General features: G+C 37.7%; 1 protein-coding gene across 6 annotated transcripts in view; it reads right to left on the bottom strand.

Moving 5' to 3' along the window:
• The window catches only part of Nsmce2 (NSE2 (MMS21) homolog, SMC5-SMC6 complex SUMO ligase), a 230,232-nt gene that overhangs the window by 156,863 nt on the left and 49,991 nt on the right, over nt 1-23,378 (bottom strand). The window lies entirely within an intron of this gene.

Below are 23,378 nucleotides of genomic sequence, written 5' to 3'. Positions count from 1 at the left end.
TGGGAGCTGATCATGGGAAAGAGCTAAGAAACTTGTTGGCCACAAAGAAGATAATAGGGGCGTAAAGTGAAATTGATGTGATGGAGAGAAAACATGGACCTTGGGATCAAATCTGGGTCTACCCTTGGTTGTGGATATTGGGACAATCTTTCTGGAAATCCTTGGATTTCTCTCACCACTAATTAGGAATCAGTAATACCCACTTCAGTGCAGTGTAGACAATAATATTTGTATTTAACTTTGGCACATAGTAGATGATCAAAAAAATCTAACCCTTTCCTTTTAACTTCAGCATAAAGGCTTTAACATTTAAAGTTTGTGGACTGAGAAGAAAGAGTCAATGAGGAAATGCAAACCAAAAACACTAAGAGAAAGAAAGTAACAGATTTCATTAGAGAAAGATCATTCAACTACAGCGAAGATGATCAGTTGGGAAAGCACAGCAATAAATATTCTTTTCCAGGAATCATAAATACCTACAGAACTAGATAAGCAGAGACACAAGGAAACTCACAGTAAGTGTAGGACCATGGGCAGTGATGGGGACTGTGATGAAGGAAATGATCCAAGGAGAGCTGCTACTCAGCTTCAATGATTGCTGCCACGTGAGACTGAAAGCAAATGCATCTACCGCTAATTTCCCCTCTTGGAAAAAGAAAATAATAACGGCACTAACTGCACAGTGTTGCTGAGGAATAAATGGAATGAAGCAATAAAACATTCAGCAGTCAGACACAGAGTATTCAATAGCACAAAGCTGTGTTGCTGTCGTCGCTGTTATCATCATCGTGACATATACCTTCAGATGGCTGGATATACAGGTCTGAAGCTCAGCAAGACTGACATGGAAACACCCATGTGGAATGGAAATAAATGGGATCACCAAGGAGACTGAATAAATGGAAACACACCAAAGGGAAAAAAAAAAAACAGACCAAGACAAAACTCTATAGAGAACACCACATTTAAGGGCAGTTAAGAAGAGTCAAAAAAGAAAAACCACAAGAGTTAAGAAGACAACCAAAAAAAGTGTCAGAAGTCTAGGAAGGAATTTCAAGATGTGTCAAAGTGAAATTACAAGATGGAAAAGGGGTCAAGGTAAACAAGGATTGAGAAGTTTCCATCAGACTCAGCTGAAGTCACTAGTGACTCCAGTGAGAGGAGAAAAATGTACGAAGGCTCACTCCAAATATCCAGCTCTTTGTCTAATGAATGGCTTCAAAAAGATAGAGCAGCACTAGGAAAAAACACATAATCCCCCAAAGATCCACAGACGCTTCAACCAACTACTAAGTTTCAGCTCAAAACTACTTGTGAACATTTAGCTACGCTAACTGGAGCCCAACACTCTTGTGACTGTGGTGCTCATCCTGTGTCAGCAAGAGGAAGGCCATCAGTGAATGCCTGTTAGCAACTAAGCTAAGCCTCCAATGGTTCTGCCACTCTACACAGAGGCTAGTTGTTTTAGGAAAAAGAAACACAGAGCTCAGTCTTCACTGATACTGAAGCTACTTATTACTTTCACTGTGCTTTAACATAAATATTAATGATATTTATAAAATTATTATATTCCTCATTTCTTTCACCCAATACTGTGTGCATATGTAATTACTCAAAGTGTGTCATTTTATTGCCACAGGGCAAAGTCAAGTTCTCCTCCTCCTCCAATTATCATTATTGCCTTACAGCCATTATTTCACTGGGAGGGGAGATCACAGGAGTGAAGGATATTAATGGGTTGAGTCATTCACACACTTCTGTAATCATGCGAGAATCTAGTATTAAATTAGTCATTACTGTAACTGAACCAAGACTTAGATGGTTTACTCTCTCCAAAATGGCCACAGTTACATGTCTGACTCCCCCAAAGCACATGCAATCAATGATTTGCATTTTGCAGATCAGATAGCCTTCAGAAGTTTATAGCGGGCACATACTAGTGATAAGCAATTTGCTTTGTGATCTGCTTAGTACATTAAGTGTTCTAATTTCTAAATCACAGCTTGATCCTAGGCCACAAAAACAGATTTCACGTGGGAAATCCAGAGAAAATTGCCTCAATTGTTTCTAAAACACAAGATATATCAAACAAATATTTACTGAGTCCCCAACTGGGTGCCAGGCATTATGCTAAGCAATGAGACATTTATGGAAGCTGTCTCACACTTATGACACACCACCAACCCAACTGGTCACGCACTGGGTATATTTATATAGGGCAACACTGTCTCTGCCTTTATATAGCAAAAAGGCTTAGTAAAGTTTTATTAAAAGGCATGTCCAGGCTGAGAATCATTATGTTCCACTGGGTAAAACCTAATTGCATGTACACATGGAAACACTCTATATTCTCTACAGTTTACTATACTGCCTTTGCCCTGTTTAAAAAATAAAACAAACAAACAAACAAAACCATCCATGCTAATGATGACCAGCATGGGTTATATCCCTTCATCTCATGCCAGTTTCTGTTGCCATTGCACAACATACACTAATTCTGTTGGAACCAATTATCTGTAGCTCAGTGTATTTCCCTGAGCCAGTATGGGATTGACTTTTGACAAAACATCCAAGAAAGAATACTTCCTTGTTGAGCATTATGACATACTAAGTGGACTTCACAGTTTGCCAAGGTGTTGTGAAAGACCATTAGTGAACAGCAGCCATCCAGACATGGAAACACCATTCCTGCTTCAAGTCTTTCAGAGCAATTTTGAAAATGAATAAGGTTAAACATGAGTGCTACTGGACTAGTCCTAATGGACCAATCCCATTGGAATAGACAGTTGCCCAACAGATGGCAACTGAATGAGGCAACGTGTCATGTATGTGCATCTGTTACTAAACATTTATGCTGCCGAAAATTATGCCAATAAATTTCTCATGGCACTATGCCCACTATAAGATTATGGCCAACAGGAGTCACTTATATAGAGAGAATAGAGCATTAAGAGTCTCATATTGAGGGAGAAGAAACCAAACTGCTGATTTTGCCTCTCTGGGTTTTTTGTTTGTTTCATTTTGTGTTGGTAGAACTCACAGAAACACACATTTGTTTATTCGTTTATTCATAAAACTTTCAACAAATTTTTACCAAATGTCTAACACATTAGGCATTATGCTAGGTATTAGAGATGTACTAGTTAACATACTAAATTGGTCCCTGTTGCTACTCTATTAGGGTCTGAAATCTAGTAGGGGAAACAAGTATTACTCAACTAGCCAAACAAATGATCACAAACTGTGGTAAGTGCTCAGAAGGTAACGTGTCAGCTGCTAGGAGAGTTTAAAAAAACAAAGTTGAAGGGTACCATTTCATAAGCAATTGTCTAAAGGGCTCAATTTAAACACAGGCCATACTAAGGACGATGTGGGATAAACTATTGTTGTTAACAAAAAGTTACCCTGTGCAGCATTCTTCCTCTGAATGATATCAAAGACTTAGATATAAAAGTATCCTTATCTTAATTTCAGATATGAGGAATGGGTAGTTCACAGTAGTCAAGTTTCTTCTTACCTGAGGTCATATTGAGTCAGTGACACATGGTTTCAACTCATTCAAACACCCTTTCATCTTCTACTTTATGAAAATCACAGGATTTCAAGCAAATATCCTAAGCTTCAGTGGTCATCTGTAAATTCTTACATGAAAAGAAAATTGTTCTGAATTTGAAACCACTTTTCCTATCTACCATACCTCTGTTGTCCATAGAACCACCACATGCCATGTTTGTCACCAGGGTCTCTCACGTGAGATTTTACAGGGTTTGATGTTAATGGAATTTAGTGGTACCTTATTGTGCAGAAAGAGGCTCTTTTAAAATGCTGGAATCTTTCAAGATGTAGAATAGAGGAGAGGAGGTTGTTTTTCTGGCTGCTCTGGGGAGTGAAACTAAGAAAGCAGATAGGCAGCTTTCTCAGCAAGGTAGGTGAAAAAAAAAAAAGGGACTATGCTGGGAATTAATTCTGTACATTCAAAGCAGAAACGGGACTCAGGAGGTTGGATATAATAAAACACTAGAAAAACTAGGGATAGTAGAAACATACCTCAATATTGTAAAAGCTATATATGTTACCCAAGGCCAAAATCATTCTAAATGGAGAAAAACTGAAAGCATTCCTTTTAAAAACTGGAAAAAGACAGGGATACCCTCTTTTATTACTTCTATTCAACAGAGTCCTTAAAACTCCAGCCAGAACAATTAAGCAAAAGAAAGAAGTTAAAAGGATATGACAAGGAAAAGAGGAACTCAACTATCCCCCTACTTTTTTGCAGGGGATACCAGGGATTAAACTAAGGGACACACAACCACTGAGCCACATCCTACCCACCCCCCGCTCTTTTTGTATTTTATTTAGAGATAGGGTCTCACTGAGTTGCTTAGCACCTCACTGTTGCTGAGGTTGGCTTTGAGTTGTTTAGCACTTCACTGTTGCTGAGGCTGGCTTTGAACCCCCAATCCTCCGGCCTCAGCCTCCTAAGCCACTGGGATTATAGGCGTGCACCACTGCACTCACAGACACAATTCTATATTTAAAAGACCCAAAAAACTCCACCAGAAAACTTCTAGAACTCATGAACAAATTCGGCAAAGTAGGAGAACATAAAATTAACACCCATAAATCAATTGCATTCTTATGCACCAATGATGAATCAGCTGACAGAGAAATTAGAAAAACTATCACATTCACAAAATTCTCAGAAACAAAATAAAATACTTGGGAATCAATCTAACAAAAGAGCTAAAAGACCTCAACAAATGAAAACTAAGACCAATCAAGAAAGAAAGAAACTGAAAAAGGCCTAAGAAGATGGAAAAATCTCCCAGATAGGCAGAATTAATATCATCAAAATTGCCATACTACCAAAAGTGCTATACAGATTTAATGCAATTCTTATCAAGTTTCCAATGATGTTCTTAAGAGAAACAGAAAAAGACAATTCCAAAACCCAAGTGTGAATGTTCTCTCTGATATGTGGATGCTAACACACAATAAATGGGGTGGGGATAGAAGTTCATTGGATTAGACAAAGGGGAATGGAGGGAGGATGGGGATAGGAAAGACAGTACAATGAAATCAGACATAACCTTCCTATGTTAATATATGAATACACATATACATGATAACTCCACATGTACAACCACAAGAATGAGATCCTAATTAGAATAAGGTATATTCCATGTGTGTATAATATGTCAAAATACACTCCACTGTCATGTATATCTAAAAAGACAAATTTTTTAAAAAACAAAGAATGCTGAAATCATCTAATGAAGATACAGCCTAGTGCTGCCTCCTAAGGTTAGGTCAGGTGGTGTCCCACTGTATGCTCAGAACCAGTGAATAATATATGATAGTGTTTCTCCTATAGCCATAGTGCATGGGCTTGGGAATCAAGGGACAAAAGCAGAATTAGTTTCATATCTCCTCCCCCTCATCACACCTAATGATCAACTTGCAATTTTTTCCCCATCACTGCAACTCTGGTTCTGCTGGTTTAATAGTCTCAGTACCCAAGCAAGAATGATTTCACCAGGGGCTCAACAATGCCTCCAATGATTTGGAAGCTTAAACTGCAGCCTAGCAATTCTGAGCTCCTCATGACACTGAACAGACAGAAAAAAGGGAGGTTATGAAATTGGTTGGGGTAATGAATCTTGATCATCAAGAGTAAGCAGGATTGCTGCCACAGAGTGAGAAACAAGAAGTATGTGTCTGGAACCTGGAACATCTCTTGGTTTTGCCACATCTAGTGATTGGTAAAAGATAATGGAAGAGAGAAATAATTCCATATGGGCAGGATCACCAGGAACTCAGATCCCCCAGAACTGAAGGCCTTGGTGCCACACTCAGATAAAACCTACCGTCAGCTGAGAGCTGGTTGAGGACAAGAATGTGGAGTGTGCAGTGGAGAAAGGAGTTCGAGACCAATAGCAAAAGCAAAGACTAAAGTGTCTACTCATGTTTGTTTCTTGTTTTGATACATACATATTTATGTTTTTAACTAATTTCTTTCTCTCCTTTTCTCCTAATATTTTATCAAAATAAGTTGGTTGCTCACTAGTTATGGAGTACCAAAGGGAACATTCACAAAGAAAATAAGCTCACCCATATAGCCTAGACTTGGAGTCAGAAATTATAAATTCCATAATTGTTTTCTTCCCCCTTTCTGGCAGAGGGAGGGTATGTTTTTCACTTTTAATAAAAAGAAAGAAAAGAAAGGGAGGGAGTATTTTGTTGCTGTTGCCACTGTTATTACAAATTCAAATCTGGAAGAAATGTGTTTACTTGTAGAGGTTAAGCAGTCAAGCTTGCCTGCCTAGAATTTTCTGAACATGTTTCCTAGGTTCAGGAAATTGCTCACCTTGGCAGTGATAAGAACTGGGTAAGGACCATAAACTCACTTTCTCAGCCCTCTTTGCAGCAACAACACAGATGCGTCACTGTGGCCTTTGTTCGTGGGCCCTCAGTTCTTGAGAACGACATGCCAGAGGTATAACATAGAAGGTGCTGGCATAAACCCTGAAACTAAATTATCTAGATGTTTAACCTTCAAATTCCTTCTGCTTCAAACTAGATGTGTGATCCTGGGCATGTTACTTAGCTTTTCAGAACATCAATTTTTCCTTCTATAACTCTACTTAATTAAAAGGATATCATATTAAATAAATTAATGTGCATAAATAATTTAGAGTTCTGAAATCCAATACATTAGCTGTTAGATATGTGTGATCATTTAAATCTGAATCCATTAAGTAATATGAAAAATGAAGTTCCTCAGTTGTATGGTCACAGTTCAAATGCTTGATAGCCCCAGGTGGTAGTGCTGACCATTCTGGATGATGTGGCAAATGGACATCTCCAGCACTGTAGAAAGTTCTACGGGAAATGTTGACTGAGAGAATACTTCCTGGCACTCACTAAGCATGCAAATGATAAGTACTGCTGTTGCTACCATGGTTCTATGGTCACATTTTTATTATCATAAGAGCAAGCTTGAGGTGCAAAATCTTGAGGTGCACCAGCTCAAAATATGGTGGAGGAGATAGACAAATAAAAAGTAATTACAGGGGTGGGATTGTGGCTCAGCGTTAGAACGCTCACCTAGCATGTGCGAGGCACTGGGTTCGATTCTCAGCAGCACATAAAATAAATAAATAAAATAAAGGTATTGTGTCCAACTACAAAAAAAATATTTTAAAAAAGTAATTAAAACATGGTCTTATAAGAATTAGCAGCAGTATCCCTAGCAGCAGTTGCACGGATAGGTCTGTTGAATCGCTAAGAACATGACTAACTTCTACCCTAGACTTCACCAACTATTTCCAGAGAGCTAGGGGCCACACACTGCTCTAGATTCTGGGGCTACAATAGAGACCAAGTGCTTGCTCTTGTGGAGTTTGCATTCTGGTTAAGTAAATAATAATAAGAAAATGCAGAATAAGAAGAAAATATATAATTAGCCTGAGAATAAGTACCAGAGAACAGTTAAGGAGGATGGAAAGGGGTGAGCTCTTTCATGATGGAGAGTCGAAGAAGGACTCCCTAAAAAGATGACCTCTGAACAGAGACCTGAAGAAAACAGCAGGGGGGGCCCATAGAGCTGGAACCAGAGTGAAAACAGAGGAAAAGTGATAGATGAGGTCAGAATGTACATTGGGACAGATGATGGTGCCCTTTTTAGCCTTTATTCTTAGAGAGAAGAGAAGGTTTTAAGCAGAGGAGTGAGAAGATCTGACTTTCTTTTTAAAAAGATTCCTCTGCCTGTTAAGATGGAAACAGATTTTAAGGGAGGAGAGGCAGAAATAGGAGACTAGTCAGGGGGCTGCTGTAGTCATCTAGGCAGAAGTGTCAATATCCTGAATTTGGCTGAGAGCAGAAGAAACAGCAAGAAGTGGTCAGATTCTAAACATAATATGGAGGCAGAAATAACAGGGTTAGCTGAAGGACAGAATATGAGCTGTGAAACAATTAAGGAACTTAGAATGACTCTGGTTTGGGGCCTGTTAAATTGATAAGGAAGTCTAGAAAAATAGCTGGTTTGGGAGGGGCAAACAAATAAAGTTTGGTTTTAGAAGGCTACAGGCATAATACCTGTGGGAATGAAATGAAGTAGAACTGAAAACAAGACAGCTCTACATCTGAGAGGGGGTTTTGGGGAAAGGTCCAGCTTACAGCTTCGGACGCTAAAAAATGCTTATGCACATAGTGTTGTAAGGAGGCAGAAGCAATCCACCTGGCAGGGACAGCAGATGATGTCAGGGGGGGACTGTTGAGAGAGCTCAACTCAAACACCAAGGCTGAGTAGGAGTTGGCTATCTGAAAGTGCAAGAGCACTCCAAAGAGACAAAAGAACGGTAGGAAATGAGACTACATTTTTAAAACCACATAAAGAAGTTTGCAATTACCCCTAAGGAAAAAACAATAGCTGAAGAAGGCAAAGCTGTGGAAAAGGCAGGCAAAATAATCAATTTTCAATGTAGAAAGATCACTTGGGTTACTAGCGGAAAGCATAATAGAAAAGAGCAAACTTACTCTGGGAGGGTGTGAAAATGGGGATGGAGGTAGAGGAATGAATTTGACACCCAATAAAATTTGGAAATGGAATATGAGATATGAGGAGTCTTGGAAGACTAGCAAGGACCACCAGGTCTTTCTTGTGAGAAACCAAAGACATTGCCATTTTCCTAAGTTACAGAATCCCAGGAGAACATTAAGAGGAAAATTTCAATATCAGATGCTAACTTAAGGAGCCTACAGCACATTTAAGTGGAGAATGTCAAATTCATCATTGACTTCATGTATGTGTTACTGGATGAGAATCTGGAATGGAAAAAAGGATTTGGGACTCAGTGGCATAAAGACAGTAATTTAAGTTAAAAGCACACGTTACCTTTCAGGAAGCGTGTGTACTGCAAGAGAAAAGAAAAACAAAGAGCAAGTAGGAAAACAACGATTTAATGAGTAGAAAGATAAAGCAAGGCCCATCAAAGAGGGTATGGAGGAGAGACCAGAAGCCCAAAGGAAAAACAGATGTGTGCTGTCCTAAAAGGTAAGGGGAGGCAATCCAGGAAGAAGGAGTATTTATCAACAGCAGGAGGTCCAGGAGGAGAGCTCCTGAGCAGTATCCTCTAGATTTGTTACTAGGTTTGTAACCTGGGTGGTTCACTAAACTGCTAGCCTAACCTCATCAGGGACCTACACACTCCACACTCCAAAGAGACAAAAGAACGGTAGGAAATGAGACTACATTTTTAAAACCACATAAAGAAGTTTGCAATTACCCCTAAGGAAAAAACAATAGCTGAAGAAGGAGGGTGAGGAGAAATGGCAGTGTGTGCACAGCACTTGGAACGACACATGGGGCACTCCAAAACACGCCACCTGCTATTACCATGTATCAAATGTGTGCCAGACAAGCAGGATGCAGTGACAAGGAGAACAAGGTTGAAAGCATGGGACCACAGGAATTGAGGCTGTCAAAGGCCAAATGTTTGTGTACCCTCAAATGTATGCTGAGACCCTACTCCCCAAGATGACAGTGTCAAGAGGTGGGAACTTTGGGAGATCCTGAGGACAGGAGGGAAGAGTGCATATGAATGGGACTTTGCACCCTTATAGAAAGAGCCCACAGAAACTGGTTTGCCCCTCTGTCTTGTGAGGACGTAGTCAGAAAAGAGTGGGTCCCAATGAACACAGAACCTGCCAGCATCTTCACCTTAACCTTCTAGCCTCCAAAACTTGGGAAATCAGTATCTATAGCTTACAGTATTCTGTTATGGCACCCCAAATGGATTAAGTCAAACAGGCACTTTGAAAAAGAGCAACTATGAGAAAATAATCAGTCCTTTCCCTTTTCTTCACTCTCCTCTCAATGTTTCCTCTCTCTTTCCTTCTAAGTACAGCTTAAAATGCAGGAATCCCCAAGAACCTGTCACCGGGCCTCATTTAAGTTACTCCAGTCTTTCCACGAGAACTGCCACTCACCACGATCATCATGAGCTTGTAATACAGATGTTATAACATTCTTAAGAAGAGACAGCTTAAATCCAGGAGTAAGCCATAAATAAATGAAACATGTTGCAAAGAAGTTAAATTTACAATTAATGACTTCAAAAATTCTTGTAGCAAGTTTTAAAATGATAAGTCAGGTAATGTTTATCAAATGAAATATTCTAACTACACGATCAAGGAGACCTTTGAACAACCAACCTGACTTTCAGCTTAGTTTCGACACAGAAAAGTCTCCAGATGGTATCCAACACACACTTCCCCGTCGAGAGTTCAAGTTCCATCTACCTTTTCTTGCTCTCACTCCTCAGCCATAGAAGCATGTGGACCTGAAAACTACTTGTAAGAAATACTGTATTTCCCAAAATAAAATAAAAAATACTAATGTAAGAAATATTATATTTAGCAAAATAAAATAAAAAATACTTTGTTAAAAGGGAAATAAAATAATTCCACTAACTTTATATATATATATATTAGTCTGAACCATTCCCATCCCTTTGGTATAATTTTTTCCATAGCCCTGTCATTTTGGGATGGCTATTGCCATTCTTTTCCATGTTTCTTTCAATACACAAAGCTTGTGTCATATTCCCTTCCCTACCTGCTTATTCTATAATACATCAAATTCAAATTCTCAGTAATCAGTCCTAACTATGGAGGACATCAACTTTCCTATGGACACTTAGATAAGCCTCTCCTTACCACATAACTCAGCACTGAAGCTTTCATGGTGATGAAAAGCCATTTTGCACTGGAATCTAAGCAACAAAACACTGAAAGTATAGTGAGAAAAACATCTTGCTCCAGACTTTGTGTGCAAATATGTGTGGAGGGGCAAGGAGTAGGCAAGACAAAGAAGTGACCTGGGAGGAGAACAGAGCAGTGCTGTTTAATGGCAGCTCTTTCTGGGCACTCTGGCTAAGGAAATCCAGCCTTCTACACCTGAGACTGCTAGAGAATATTCCAGCCACACAGTGGCTAGAAAAAGGCTGTTCTCTTCCATGCTCCATGTCTTCCCTGGGTCCTCCAGGCATTTCCATGAATCAGAAGACCTTAATAATCACCATTTCTAGTAGAACTAACTCACCATTTCTAGTAGAACTTAAAAGGGATATCTTAATTGTTTTCCTCTTTCTGTTCTTGATAAGGATCCATCAGAAAACCTATATGGAATGACTATAGTAATTGAAAAGATAGGCAAAATGTCTATTTGGGGGATATAATGTTTTTTCTTTCAATCCATAAATTAACTTTTAAAGTGCCATATGGTTTCTAATAAATAGTTCAGTCTGATTTCAAATCCCTTTCTTTACACTATACCACATCTCTACATCACAGAAAGGAGGACAACCCAAGGATATGAGGCTGGATCTTTCCCCTCAGCTTTCACATCTTACCAACACAATAAAGACTATGGAATTATCTAGCAGTTTATTAATGCTCCTTATCCTTTACCTACTCTATTTATTTCAGTATAGCAACCTATCAAATTCTCTATTATTGCTTCCTCCTTAAAGAATATTGTGTCCTGTTACTTGAAATTACTTCCCACCAGCAGATGTGTCTACCTTTTGGCTTCTAATTCTCCTCCTAGAATTTGAAAATTAACCTAATCAAAAAGCTCCGATATAATGAGAAAATTTAAGTGTAGGTGCTTCATTGTCTATAGAGCACTTTTTAGATAATGTCAAAATGAGAGAAATTAAATATTTCTGAACCAAATACCTAATAGCTGCTGAGCTGAGACTACAGGGTGGCCTCACCAGGCTTAGAAACAGATTATACTACAGTTTTATGTCCCTATTCTGAAAATCTGAAATTCAAAGTGCTTCAAAGTCCAAAAGGTTTTGAGAGTTTACATTTGCCACAAGTAGAAAATTCTATACCTGACATACAAGGAGTCACAATCAAAATGCAGGCATACTAAAAATATTTTATAAGGTTACCTCCAGGCCATGTGCATAAGGTACATGTGAAACATAAATGAATGCTGTGTCTAGACTTGGGTCCCCATCCCTGATATATCTCACTGTGATTATACAAATATTACAAACTCCAAAATATTTCAAAATCTAATTGGTACCAATTATTCTAGATAAAGGATACACAACCTGTATATCATAATGCACTATAAAATAATTTCATTAAACTACTACATTTCCAGATTTGGTGGCTACCCAGTAAACTGGGCTCTACTGGCTGTAACCCATTTTCCATGATTTCTCTGTACATTTTACTTCAGAAGTGCTCAAGGAAACAAGTCAATAAAAATGCCATCTTACATTAGACCAATATTAAAAAATTTTTAAACCACCTTTTAAGTCCTGTTTCCAATTTATTTTGAAGAGTAAAAGCAGCAATTCATATTTTCTAAATGCCTACTAGATGAAGCCTCACTTCTTTTGAAGCATGAAGCATTTTGTCTACATTACCTCATTCAACCCTTGCAACTGTCCTATAAAGTATTATTATCCTCTTTTTGCAGATAAGTAAACTGAAGGTTTATAAGAACAGGTCACTAATTCCACAGTTACCGCACAATTTTTTCTACTGTCAGCAAAATGCTTTTCACATGTTCCATATAAATATCACACACGAACCACATCACTGTCTTCTTTTAGGGAAAAACTTCTTTTACTGTTTCTAAACTTGATCATAAACAAGAAGAAAATAATTATTTATGGGTTGGGAGTGTGGTTCAGTGAGAAAATGCTTGGGTTCAGTCCCCAGCACCAGAAGAAAAAAAAAATTTCAACCTGAGTTATGTAAATGCAACTTAGTACACTGCCCAGCATATAGTAAACACTAGAGAAACATTAGCTATGCTTATTTTTATTGTGGAAAGCACTGGATATCTTAATAAATATAAAGAATCTCATTAAAACTAAAAAAAAAAAAAACTTATTTCATTTTTAATCCCTAAAATCCCTTCATATTCACCCACTGCCAACTTTAGAGTCTACCACAAAACTTTAGAAGGGTCAAAGATATGGGATCTTCTAAAGTTTTTCTTCTTTTTAATATAAAAGTTAATTATAATGGTATTATTTTCCTATAGCAGTTCTTTAATACTAACAGAATTCCACACCTTGACAGGTGTGGGGAGTCACATTTTGTTTAAATAGAATTTCTCACACCTTTACTTTGGGAAATATATAATAAGATAAGATATGATGCTCAGAGTCAATAATAACTACCTTTCCTTTGTAAGATTACTGTGCTCATTAAAAAGGGAACCAGAAAGGGTTTCTCATTTCTTTGCTGGGCAAAGATGATTGGTTTTAGACTCTTGGTCACATGGTGAAAGGACTGAAGTATTAACTGGTATTTACAAATCTGACTTAAGCAAACCCTTGGCAAATATTAAATAAGCAGGGAAAGCACAGGAGAAGTGAATTCACTCTCTTACCTTGACCTTGGCTAAGTACTCTAAAACACTTTAAATGAACACCAAACTGATACTCATACTACAAATGGGCTTTGTTTCAAGTTTACAGAAATTGGATCACAATAACTCCTTATAATGGGCCAGTCCAGAAACTTAGCCACTGAATGTTCATGTCTGTAGAAAATTGCATTCCATGATTCAATTCAGAAATTCAGACACTGAGAATAATCTTTTCTCTTTCCAGCTCCAAGAGCTAATAGGAACTCCTTTCCGACCCTCTTTGAAAGAATCAAAAAGTCTCCTTCACTCTAGTTTTGTGACCATTCACATCACATACAAGATGCCAGAAGTGAACAATTAGTAAGCAATAACCACCTTTTTTTTTTTAAAGTCAAAACAGATTCCAGCTATAATTGCTCAAGGAGTCATGTAGGACAAATATTATTATTACTTCATTTTAGAAATGAGGAAGATGAAGTACAGAAGTTCCGTGACTCGTCCAAGGTTACAGTCTGGCAGAACTAGGATTAATTTAAAGCCATATATTATTTCCCAGCCCAACATTTATCAATCAAATACCAACTGCCTAGAAAAGACTTTACATTTAGATTATATCTGGCTTTGTGAGTTTTCATTAATTTCATTCTCTATTGGTGCCTGATGAGTTAACCGCTAAAACCATCAGATCAGAAATTATACTGTTTTAATTAAATCATTGTTTTCTCCCTGTTATATATAGATGTTAAACTTTTAAGTGTTTCATAATGAAGTGACTCCATGACTAAGCAAGCCTGATCTACATTAGTCACTTGTTGAACTGTTCCCTGAGATTCACACGAAACTCTTAGAGGGTGGGGGAGTACAGAAATAAGGCTTTACAAAAAAGATGACTAAAATAAGGACAAAAAGTGAATGTGAATCTTGCACATTTTTTCTTTCCAGTTTAAACTGAGTTAGGAAAATAAATGTGAGCCATTTGTTCCAAGTCCAAGTGATTTAGAAGAAAATAGTTCACTAACATAAATCAGCAATGTGGTGGACATTTCTGTGGCAAGAGGAAGAAGTTAAAAGTTAACAGGACAGAACAGTAAGGCCTTGCCTTTATACAGCACTTTTACCTCTGCAGTACTTTCCACATACGTTATCTCATTTTGTAATCAAGATATCACTCTAAGATGGGTAGGGGCAGACATTACTAAGCTGATTTTGCAAACCAGCATAAAGAGTCTAAGAAATTTGCTGAAAGTCACACAGCTGTGCAGTGGACAGGTCTAGAAGAAAACTCAAAAGTTAAATTGAACATGAACACCAAACAACTTACTACTGTAACAGGATCATATAAGACCATATATTACAAAGGCAAAGCACTTTTATTCCATATTCTGGTTGAGTAATTCCATTAGTGTTATAAAAAATGTGGTATCACATATTCTAATTTCACCTACATTATTTATAGGTGCCTTAAGCAGTATCTTGAGAATTTGTTCTAAGAAAATACTGAGCAGATGATATTTTTGATGAGTCTTTTAAAACTTGGTTTAACTACACCTTACATGTCAGATTAAATTTCTGATTTTGCAAGAGGAACATTCTATGAGCGCATCCAGGACTTCGTCCACTAATGTGTTCCCATTTAGTGTTTTATGGGACACTTGGGCTTCTGTTTCAAGTCAGAGGCTAAAATAAACTTCAGTTGACAGAGGAAAACCTAATGAGTTTAGGGCTTGCTTCTCGATACCAACAGCATTCCAAGAAACACACAGTGCTGAGGCAACTGGGAGGCAGGCATGGAAGATGTGAGGCCCTGCAGGTGCCAGCCACGGGGAGGTAAAAGCAAGCAAGTCAGAATGCCTGAAAATCTGGTGCAATCATATTCAACTATTTCTGGTTACTGCTTTCAATGTTAAGTAATGCTGACTTAACCTTTCCAAAAATCACTTTCTATTAGAAGATAAGTATATGATTATTTTAAGATAAAATAAAGGACAAAAGATAAGCAAATTAAAAACTATTTTACCCCTGAAAGAAATGAAATTTAAAAAGCTCCAGTGGTTAAGGAATCAGGATGGGATAGAACAAAAGAATGAAAGTGCGGCTATTGCCAGGAGCTTCGTGCTGTGAAAGACACAGACAGAGGCGCCCTCTCGGTTTTCCCAATGACAGCTCACTGGGCATTATTAGCTCCACTTCAGAAGAAAAAAGCTTTTCCTTACCAGGACCACTGCCAATGTACAAGGGGACTCAGAAAAATAAAACCCATTCATGTGCTCTCCATTTATATGCTTCCTTCTCTTGACTGACATGGATATGACACCTCAGGAGAATAAATCCAACATGTTTTTCTCTCATAATATTTTTCAAATCTGTTATTAATAAAGTAAACAAAAAATATTTAAAGATGTAAGCAGGATAGTTCAAAATGTAATTATGAGAGAAATTTTAAAGTTACATTTTCACAAAGTTTTCACTTAAAATATGTAAGAAAACAAAGAATTATTTCTGAATCAGCACTTACGAGTTTTTAGTTGTCTGGTTCTCAAACCAGTATATGGTAAAGGGCACAATCTCTTTTTCATTGTTATAGACATAAAAAAGAATTATCATCAAGGAACTTCAAATTCAACTGGCCCGATGCCACACCACTCACTGGCTTCTGCACCAACTTGGGCCCCTGATTCCTCCAGTCTGAGGACTAGACACTGACTAGAGAACCAAGTTCCACTCCATTCCACCCCTCTACCTGAAATTAGCAGAGAAATCCCTTTCAAGGAAAGGGACCTTTCCTTAACTGGGGAAGGAACACAGCCCTGGACTCCCCCAGTGGGTCCTATAGCCAACTCTACTCTCCAATGTGAACCCAGAGAATCCCTCTGTGATACTATTTGAAGGTCAAGGTACATGTTCTCCTCTACAGAACTTCCCAAACAACCTTACTAATTAGCATGACAGACTCTTCCAGGTGCTTTCATGGCATCACTTTTCATTCCCTCAGAGTTCTGTCATCCTTATATTCAGAAGAAACTCAGGTTCAGAGTTAAAGTGCACAAGAGCCAGGAACTGAGCAACAACTCTTTGTCCTTACTCTGAATTTCTGAGGTGTGTTTTAGTTGTTTCTATTTATTTCACTGTTAAAATTAAAACAATGGGCTGTTTTGTACATGTATGTCAAGAGACTTTTGTATTTCTACTGGAGGAAGGATACTATTGGCACTAACTGAAAAATTTCTGAGATTTATAACCAACTGCTTTCAACTTCACACTGTGAAAATGCATTAATCTTAGAGTGAACCTTAATGTCTGATGATTCATTCCCCAATTCAATCTATTCACCCACCTCCCTTCTGTAGTTGTCCATTCAATATCACTGCCAGATAGTGGGGGAAAGCCCAGATTGCAAGCTTTTCAATACTTATCAATTATGGTAAAAAGTTAATATTGAAAGGAAGTTAAAGAAGTTCTAATAAGGGTTCAATGCTATATGAAGATTATGTTCAATGTTAGCAAAACCAGGAGTTTGCTGTATTAAAGAACATGCATGCCAGTTATTCCAGTGGTTAGCCAGGCTGGGCCTGCCTGAGGTCCGTGAGGCCGAGGTATTCACTATGCACACCCAGTGCTTACCTGCAGCTTGGTGGTGAGCCTGGCACCCAGTGCTTACCTGCAGCTTGGTGGTGAGCCTGGTTTTCAAAGGTCTGTCTGCTTTTCCTACCCTTCTGCCTGCCATTCACTAAGCCCCTTCTCTCTTCCCTCTACAACTTCTCTGTAAGAACTGGCTGCTTCCCCACCCTCTGGCCTACTCTGTAACCCACTTCCCTTCCTTCTCTCCTCTCTCCACTCCACAGAGGGGTCTTGTTTGCCTCAAACAGAGGCTCTGACAGCCAAGCAGTCACTGCATGTTCTTTACTTTCCTTCTCACTGTTGGAATAAGACGTTTTTCCGGTCTGGCCCTTTCATGACCTTCTACATAGAAACATCTCTAAGGCCTGGTTTGGGCAGGAGTTCCAGGCAGGAGTTCAGTGCACACATCCCTCCCCTCATGCCATACACAAACCAATTCCTGGATGCTACAAAATGCTGGATCTAGCACTGAGCCTTCTTTGTAAAATTAGGGGGCTGCAACTTTCATACAGCAACACTGAACAAAGTGGGTTCTGCAGATCAGTCCCCTTAGCCCAGAAGGTTTTCTAGTTAACCAAGTTTAGGAAATTTCTGAATATCTTCTTTCTTTGGAGAACCCCACTTCATGAAAGCCTATTAAAGGTGTTAGAGTCTTTAAGGAAATTCTTTTTATCAAGCATTCTTCAAAATAATTTGCCCACAAAAATCTTATTCTCCTATTATACTTATTCCTGATCAACTAGAATCATGGAATAGAAAATGCTGCACTAGAGGTACTTTAAGGACTACTGAAGTGAAATGTTTTCTAAATTCTGATTAAAATTCAATTCAATGCTTAATATCTCAAAAACAGATGGATTTCTACAAACTGAATGAAAATCAGTCTCAATTTAGGACAGAATTCTCACCTACTGGCATTCATCTTACCTCAGAGCTTTTACATCCTAGACTTTTTCCTACAGAGATAACTCAATTAGTGAAATGCTATCTCCAGGTGTAACTCTGTATATGAGACAAAATGCTATCAAACACAACTTTGAGGATAACTGTTGAGGAGTTCTAAAGCACTGAAATAGAAATTAATCACCAGTAATCACAGAAACAAATACATTCCAGGGCCAAGGGGCTGAAGGGTGAATACCTAAAGTTGGTTTTTGTTTTTTTTTTTTTGTTTTTTTTCCCTATTAATTTCCAGACCTGGGCAATGTTGATATAGATAATAAGGTTCACATATGACATGACTCATTTGAAAAACCATTGATGTGAAAGGCATCAAAAAAATGCACTCTGTTCTGGAATGCTAAATGTAAATGTCAGGGCGGCAGCAGAGAAGAGGGATGGCCCCCAGGACTTGGCTACTGACTCCCAGAGCTTTTCACCAATTTCTCTCCCCTGTCATGTCACCTCCTTGCTAGTCCACTGACAACAGTAATTTTTTTTTGTGCTCAGGAATCTCCTAACCTCCATCTTTATAATCCCAAAACTACTTTCTCCCTTCCTCTTTGGCCAGTGATTCACAATGTCTAATAGACCAAGGTACATTGGAATATTCTCTCAGCAGGTGATTATATCTAGGAAATTACATTCTCTGGCCTTAAACTTCCTCTAGATACTAGAAAACACATTATCATCTTTCTAAGTGACAAATTCTCCCCAAATTTGATTTAACTAAAATGATGACTCCCATCTTACAAGATAACCTATAAGACTGCATGTTAAAGTACTTAGCTATTAAGATGAGTTTAAAGAAGGTAAATGCAAAGCTTAGCAAGTGATGAAAGATGAAGGGTGAGAGGGCACAGGGAAGTAATATGTCCAAACAGTCAAAACTAGTTGCACAACAAGGCTGAGGTAAACTATACCTTTGACCCACGTTGTACTTTTATTATATCTAAGATTGTCCAGGTTCAATACTTTATATGAAGTATATTTCTACTCTTTTAATTCTCAACACATTAGTTTTAAAAGGCAGATACTATGCTCATCTGAGCCTATGGAATAAAAACCATAGAAGGTACGGGGGCACACCATGAAGAGATTACAAACTCAACAGAGACAAACACAAATGGGCCCGTGGAGCACTTCACTGGTCCAATTAAGATGGGAAATATTCTCTCTCACCAGGCTTCTTGGAAAAACTGTTATAAAGACACTGACTTAAAAAACAAAAACAACTATGTGTCTGCAATCTGATTTAAATGCTCTAAAATCTTACATAATCTATAAGATACAAGAAGCAGAGAAGAGGGTTTTGAGGAGGGTGAAAAAAACATTTATGCCCTAGGCTTTCCAATAACAGGCTGGAGCAGCACATGCTAAAAGAACAATGCATAGGTAAAGTCATTTAAGTTTAAAATTTGTTTGATTTAAAAATTTTAAATTAAGGATCATGAAAAAAATGTGCCATGGCATAATGTGAATATCAAGCTTTATTTTTTTTATAAACCCTTGAACTATATCACATTAAAAATACAAGAGGATGTACATCTTATCATTGGTAATAATTTGTGACACTAATCTGAACCCATTAGGCCATTTCTCATTTAACTTCATGGTTCCAATCCTTTTTTACTATCATAATTAAGATTATAGAAAACTGCAAGGACTACCTCTGTAACAGTTATTGGACTTTTTTTTTTCTTTTTAAGCATTTCTTATTTTAAAAAATAAGACAGATCTGAGGATTTCTTGAACTAAACTGGCACCCATCCTCCATGCCTACCCTCAGGAATCTGAAGGCCACATGATAATCTACAGGTTTAGTTGCAAACATTCATAGATAAAAAAATCAGAAACAATTAGGACTACTGATGGATATACTCAATACTTACTAAAATATCTCATTTCAGAAAGAATAATCCCTGCTTGAGAAGAGGAATACCAGTAATGAAATTATTCTTAAACCCACCAATGCCATGATTCGTACCAACAGCTACAGCACCTGGCACGTAGTAGTAAGCACTTAAAAATCTGTTAATGGATGAATCATTGACCAACGTTAGGTAGGTTACTCAACTACTCTATTTAATACTTTAACTTTCTGTATATAAAAGTAGGCCTTCCCTGCCCTAATTTTCTCAAATTCAGTCTTTGGGTTGGTCAAGGCACTCTGAAACTCAGACATCAAGACAATCAGAAATAAGGTGCTTCCATTTCCTGCAAAAGTCATATAAAGAAGTTACACCCACGTTGAGGCTCATTTCATGTTCATCCTAACTATCACTTCCCCAGGAAGGTGCCTCCCAACCACTCCAAGAGATATCACACCCTTAAGTTATTAACTGTCCCTGAATGCCTTATTTTCTCCTTGTAGAACATACAACAACGGTACTTATATAACATCTGTATTGCCCTTTGTTAAATGTTTGGCTCCTATTCTAGGCTTTGGACATCCTGAAGGTGAAGGTTATATGGGTCTTGCTAATGACTTACTTCCTGCACCTAGTAGTGCTTGGCACATAAGTATCTAGTAAATATTTATTCAATAAACATTTGGGAACAAAAAGCCAGCCAATAATGTTCCTTCAATGTACTCAAACAGTTGAAGCTTGGAAAGCTAGGCAATGAACATCACACTGTCAGAAGTCTAATGTCAAGAAAATCACCACTCTCAACAAAAAGCTAAGAAAAATTTTTCCCTACAGTAAGTGACAGAAGTAGTAGTGTCCAGGAGCCGTGGGAAATGCCTATAATCCTAGCTACGGGGGGGGGGGGGGGGGGGGCTGAAGCAGGAGGATTGCTAGTTCAAAGCCAACTTCAGCAATTTAGCAAGACTTTGTCTCAAAATAAAAAAGAAAAAGGGTTGGGGATGTAGCTCAGTGGTAAAATGCCCCGGGTTCATTTACCAGTACTACAAAACAACAAGTAGGAGGAAGAGGAGGAAGAGGAAGAAGAGATGTATTATAATATCTGTGTACCATTTCTAGCTTTCAAAACACTTTCATTACCTGTTTGGTCTTACAACTGAAAAGTCTCCAAACAGTTCATATAGAACTGTCTCCGATTTGGTTTTTAGAGGTCTGACAGCTAGATAATCAATATATCCAGTTTTTATAAATGTCTTTAGAGGCTATTTGGGGATTTTGTTTTAGTGCTCATTGTATAATATTCCCTTTACAAACAGGTCAGCTGGAAACCAGTCTGAATATTTTTTCATTTTTAAAATTTCAAAGCACTGAAATAAATACCAATTTCAAATTAAACTCACAGGCAGTATAGTATATGGTAGCTCTATTTTCTCAAAAAAAAAAAAAAAAAAGGAAGGCAACCTGGGATCCTCTGCTAACTGCCAAAGGGACTTCTCAGGGACTTGGTGGTAAGTTAATCCATATTTCTAAGGTTCCAAAGTCAGCTTCCAAAACCTGTTAGGAGACGCACAATCTTCAAAACTTGGTTGTGACAGTAGAAGAAAAATGCTTGCATAAACAATAAAACAAACACTGATAATTAAAAAAGAAGTTGGATCAGAATTTGGTCAAATGCTACTATAATGGAAGTACTATAGTTCCCAAGTCTGAAAGAGCAGAAGGTTAAATGGGACTCATGTGGACTCCCATTATCTGCTTTCTTTCTTCATTGCTGGACTTTAAAACCATTCTTCATTCTAGAGACCACAAACACCGTATACTGTGACTTTAAGAGCTTAGATTCCTAAAGTCCATATAACATATCAAAGCCAAGAAAAGCACCATGAAATAAAGTGAGCAAAACAAAGCATCTGTTTTTAGAAAGAGTTTGTTCTACCTTTCCAAGGAATTCTGTTTGGAAATCTGTGTTTGCAATAACATAATATCTAATAGCTCCATCAAATTTTATCAATGCCAAAGTAGTTTGATAGACATTATCTAATCTGATTCACATAATAATCTTGTGAAATAGGGAGGCCAAGGATTTTATAGATGAAGAACATGAGGTTCCAAGAAATTAAGTTTTGTGAGCAAGGCTCCTAACTTAGAAAGTAGAAGAACTAAGGCTTGAAGTGTTTCTGATTCCTACACCACTGCTCTTTCTAAAGAAAGATACCACCCTGGGTCCATCTCAAGCTGCTATTCATTCTTGATACCCCATGAAAAGAAGATAGGAATAGCCATAACTTAGAATATGGAGAGTCATATCAAATAAATCCATCAAAATAGTGGTTACATTCCTACTGAGTCCTTAATGGTTTCAGGTCTTAGAGACCTCATAAAATGATGCTTATTACTCTGGGTCTTGTATTGAGCTCTTATAGATAGGATTTGGTAACAGGAAAGGAAATGAAACATGTTTTCTCCTCTTATGAAAGACAAGGGACCTTCTGAGAAGCATTAGAATCTTTAAATCCATTCCTCCACAGGCTAGAATGAAATAAGGGCTAAAAAGTAGGATAAAACTCAAAAGTACAGTCTTCCCTGTTGAGGAAGGTAAGAGTAATAGGATGAAACCTCAAAATGAAAGAAATGCTGAATGTGGGTGAGGGTGGGGGATTTTTTGAGTCTAACTTTTCTTTTATGAGTGACTCAGTTACTTGATAGGGGAAGAGTTCAATTCTTCTTGCAAAACTACCTTCACTATCAGTGAATCTTAAAGGTTAGTAGAGAAAAAATTGACATTAAGTTCTTTGACTCCCAAGTCTCTTTTTTTTTTTTTTAAATCAAACCAAGATTGAGCCATATAATAGACTTAATACTCTTTGGCAGAAAACAAAATTTATTCTACAAACTTGCCATATTCTTTTAAGTTGGTGGTTTTCAACCTTGGAAACAAAATGAAGTTTCTAAAATATACTAGTGCCCCAATCTGGCTCCAGACCTGTGCAATCAGGTATCTTAGAGTGGGAACTGGCTGATTCTAGAACTTAGCTATAATTAAAAAACCTCTAGTCTTAGTGCTTTGTTATTCATCATCAAAGATGATGTCGACAGAATGTCATTTTATATTTTTCTATGGGAGAAATATTCAGAGAACTAGGACTAAAAGTCACAGTGACCTGAAACATTAGAATTCTACAAGCTGAATGAGTTTATTGCTTTGATAGAAACAGATATTATAAAAGTTACTTAAATATCACATTGAATAAATACTAGCCATTCAGGGAAAAAAAATGTCATATAACCATATAACGCTTACTTCCACCAACATATGTAGTAAACAAAGTTGAAACATTTATCTTGCACTGAACAGTAGCTGATTTTGTTAAATATCTGGGTTTTTTCCATAGTTATAAGTAAGAAAAGGCAAATAAAAAAAAACAGAAGTACAAGACACCGTATTACACAGGTATATGAAATCAGTTCAACAGGGAGTTTCCATGGTTCAGAGGACAAAGGGCTTCTCAGAAACATTACTGCAATCATATTGCTCATTTCTTACTCAA

Source organism: Marmota monax, unplaced genomic scaffold (assembly GCF_021218885.2).
Source record: "Marmota monax isolate L192 unplaced genomic scaffold, Marmota_monax_Labrador192_F-V1.1 WCK01_AAM20220418_F8-fsc00003, whole genome shotgun sequence".
Classification (NCBI taxonomy): domain Eukaryota; kingdom Metazoa; phylum Chordata; class Mammalia; order Rodentia; family Sciuridae; genus Marmota; species Marmota monax.
Note: the sequence above shows the minus strand (reverse complement) of the source record. Positions and strands in the feature narration are given on the sequence as shown.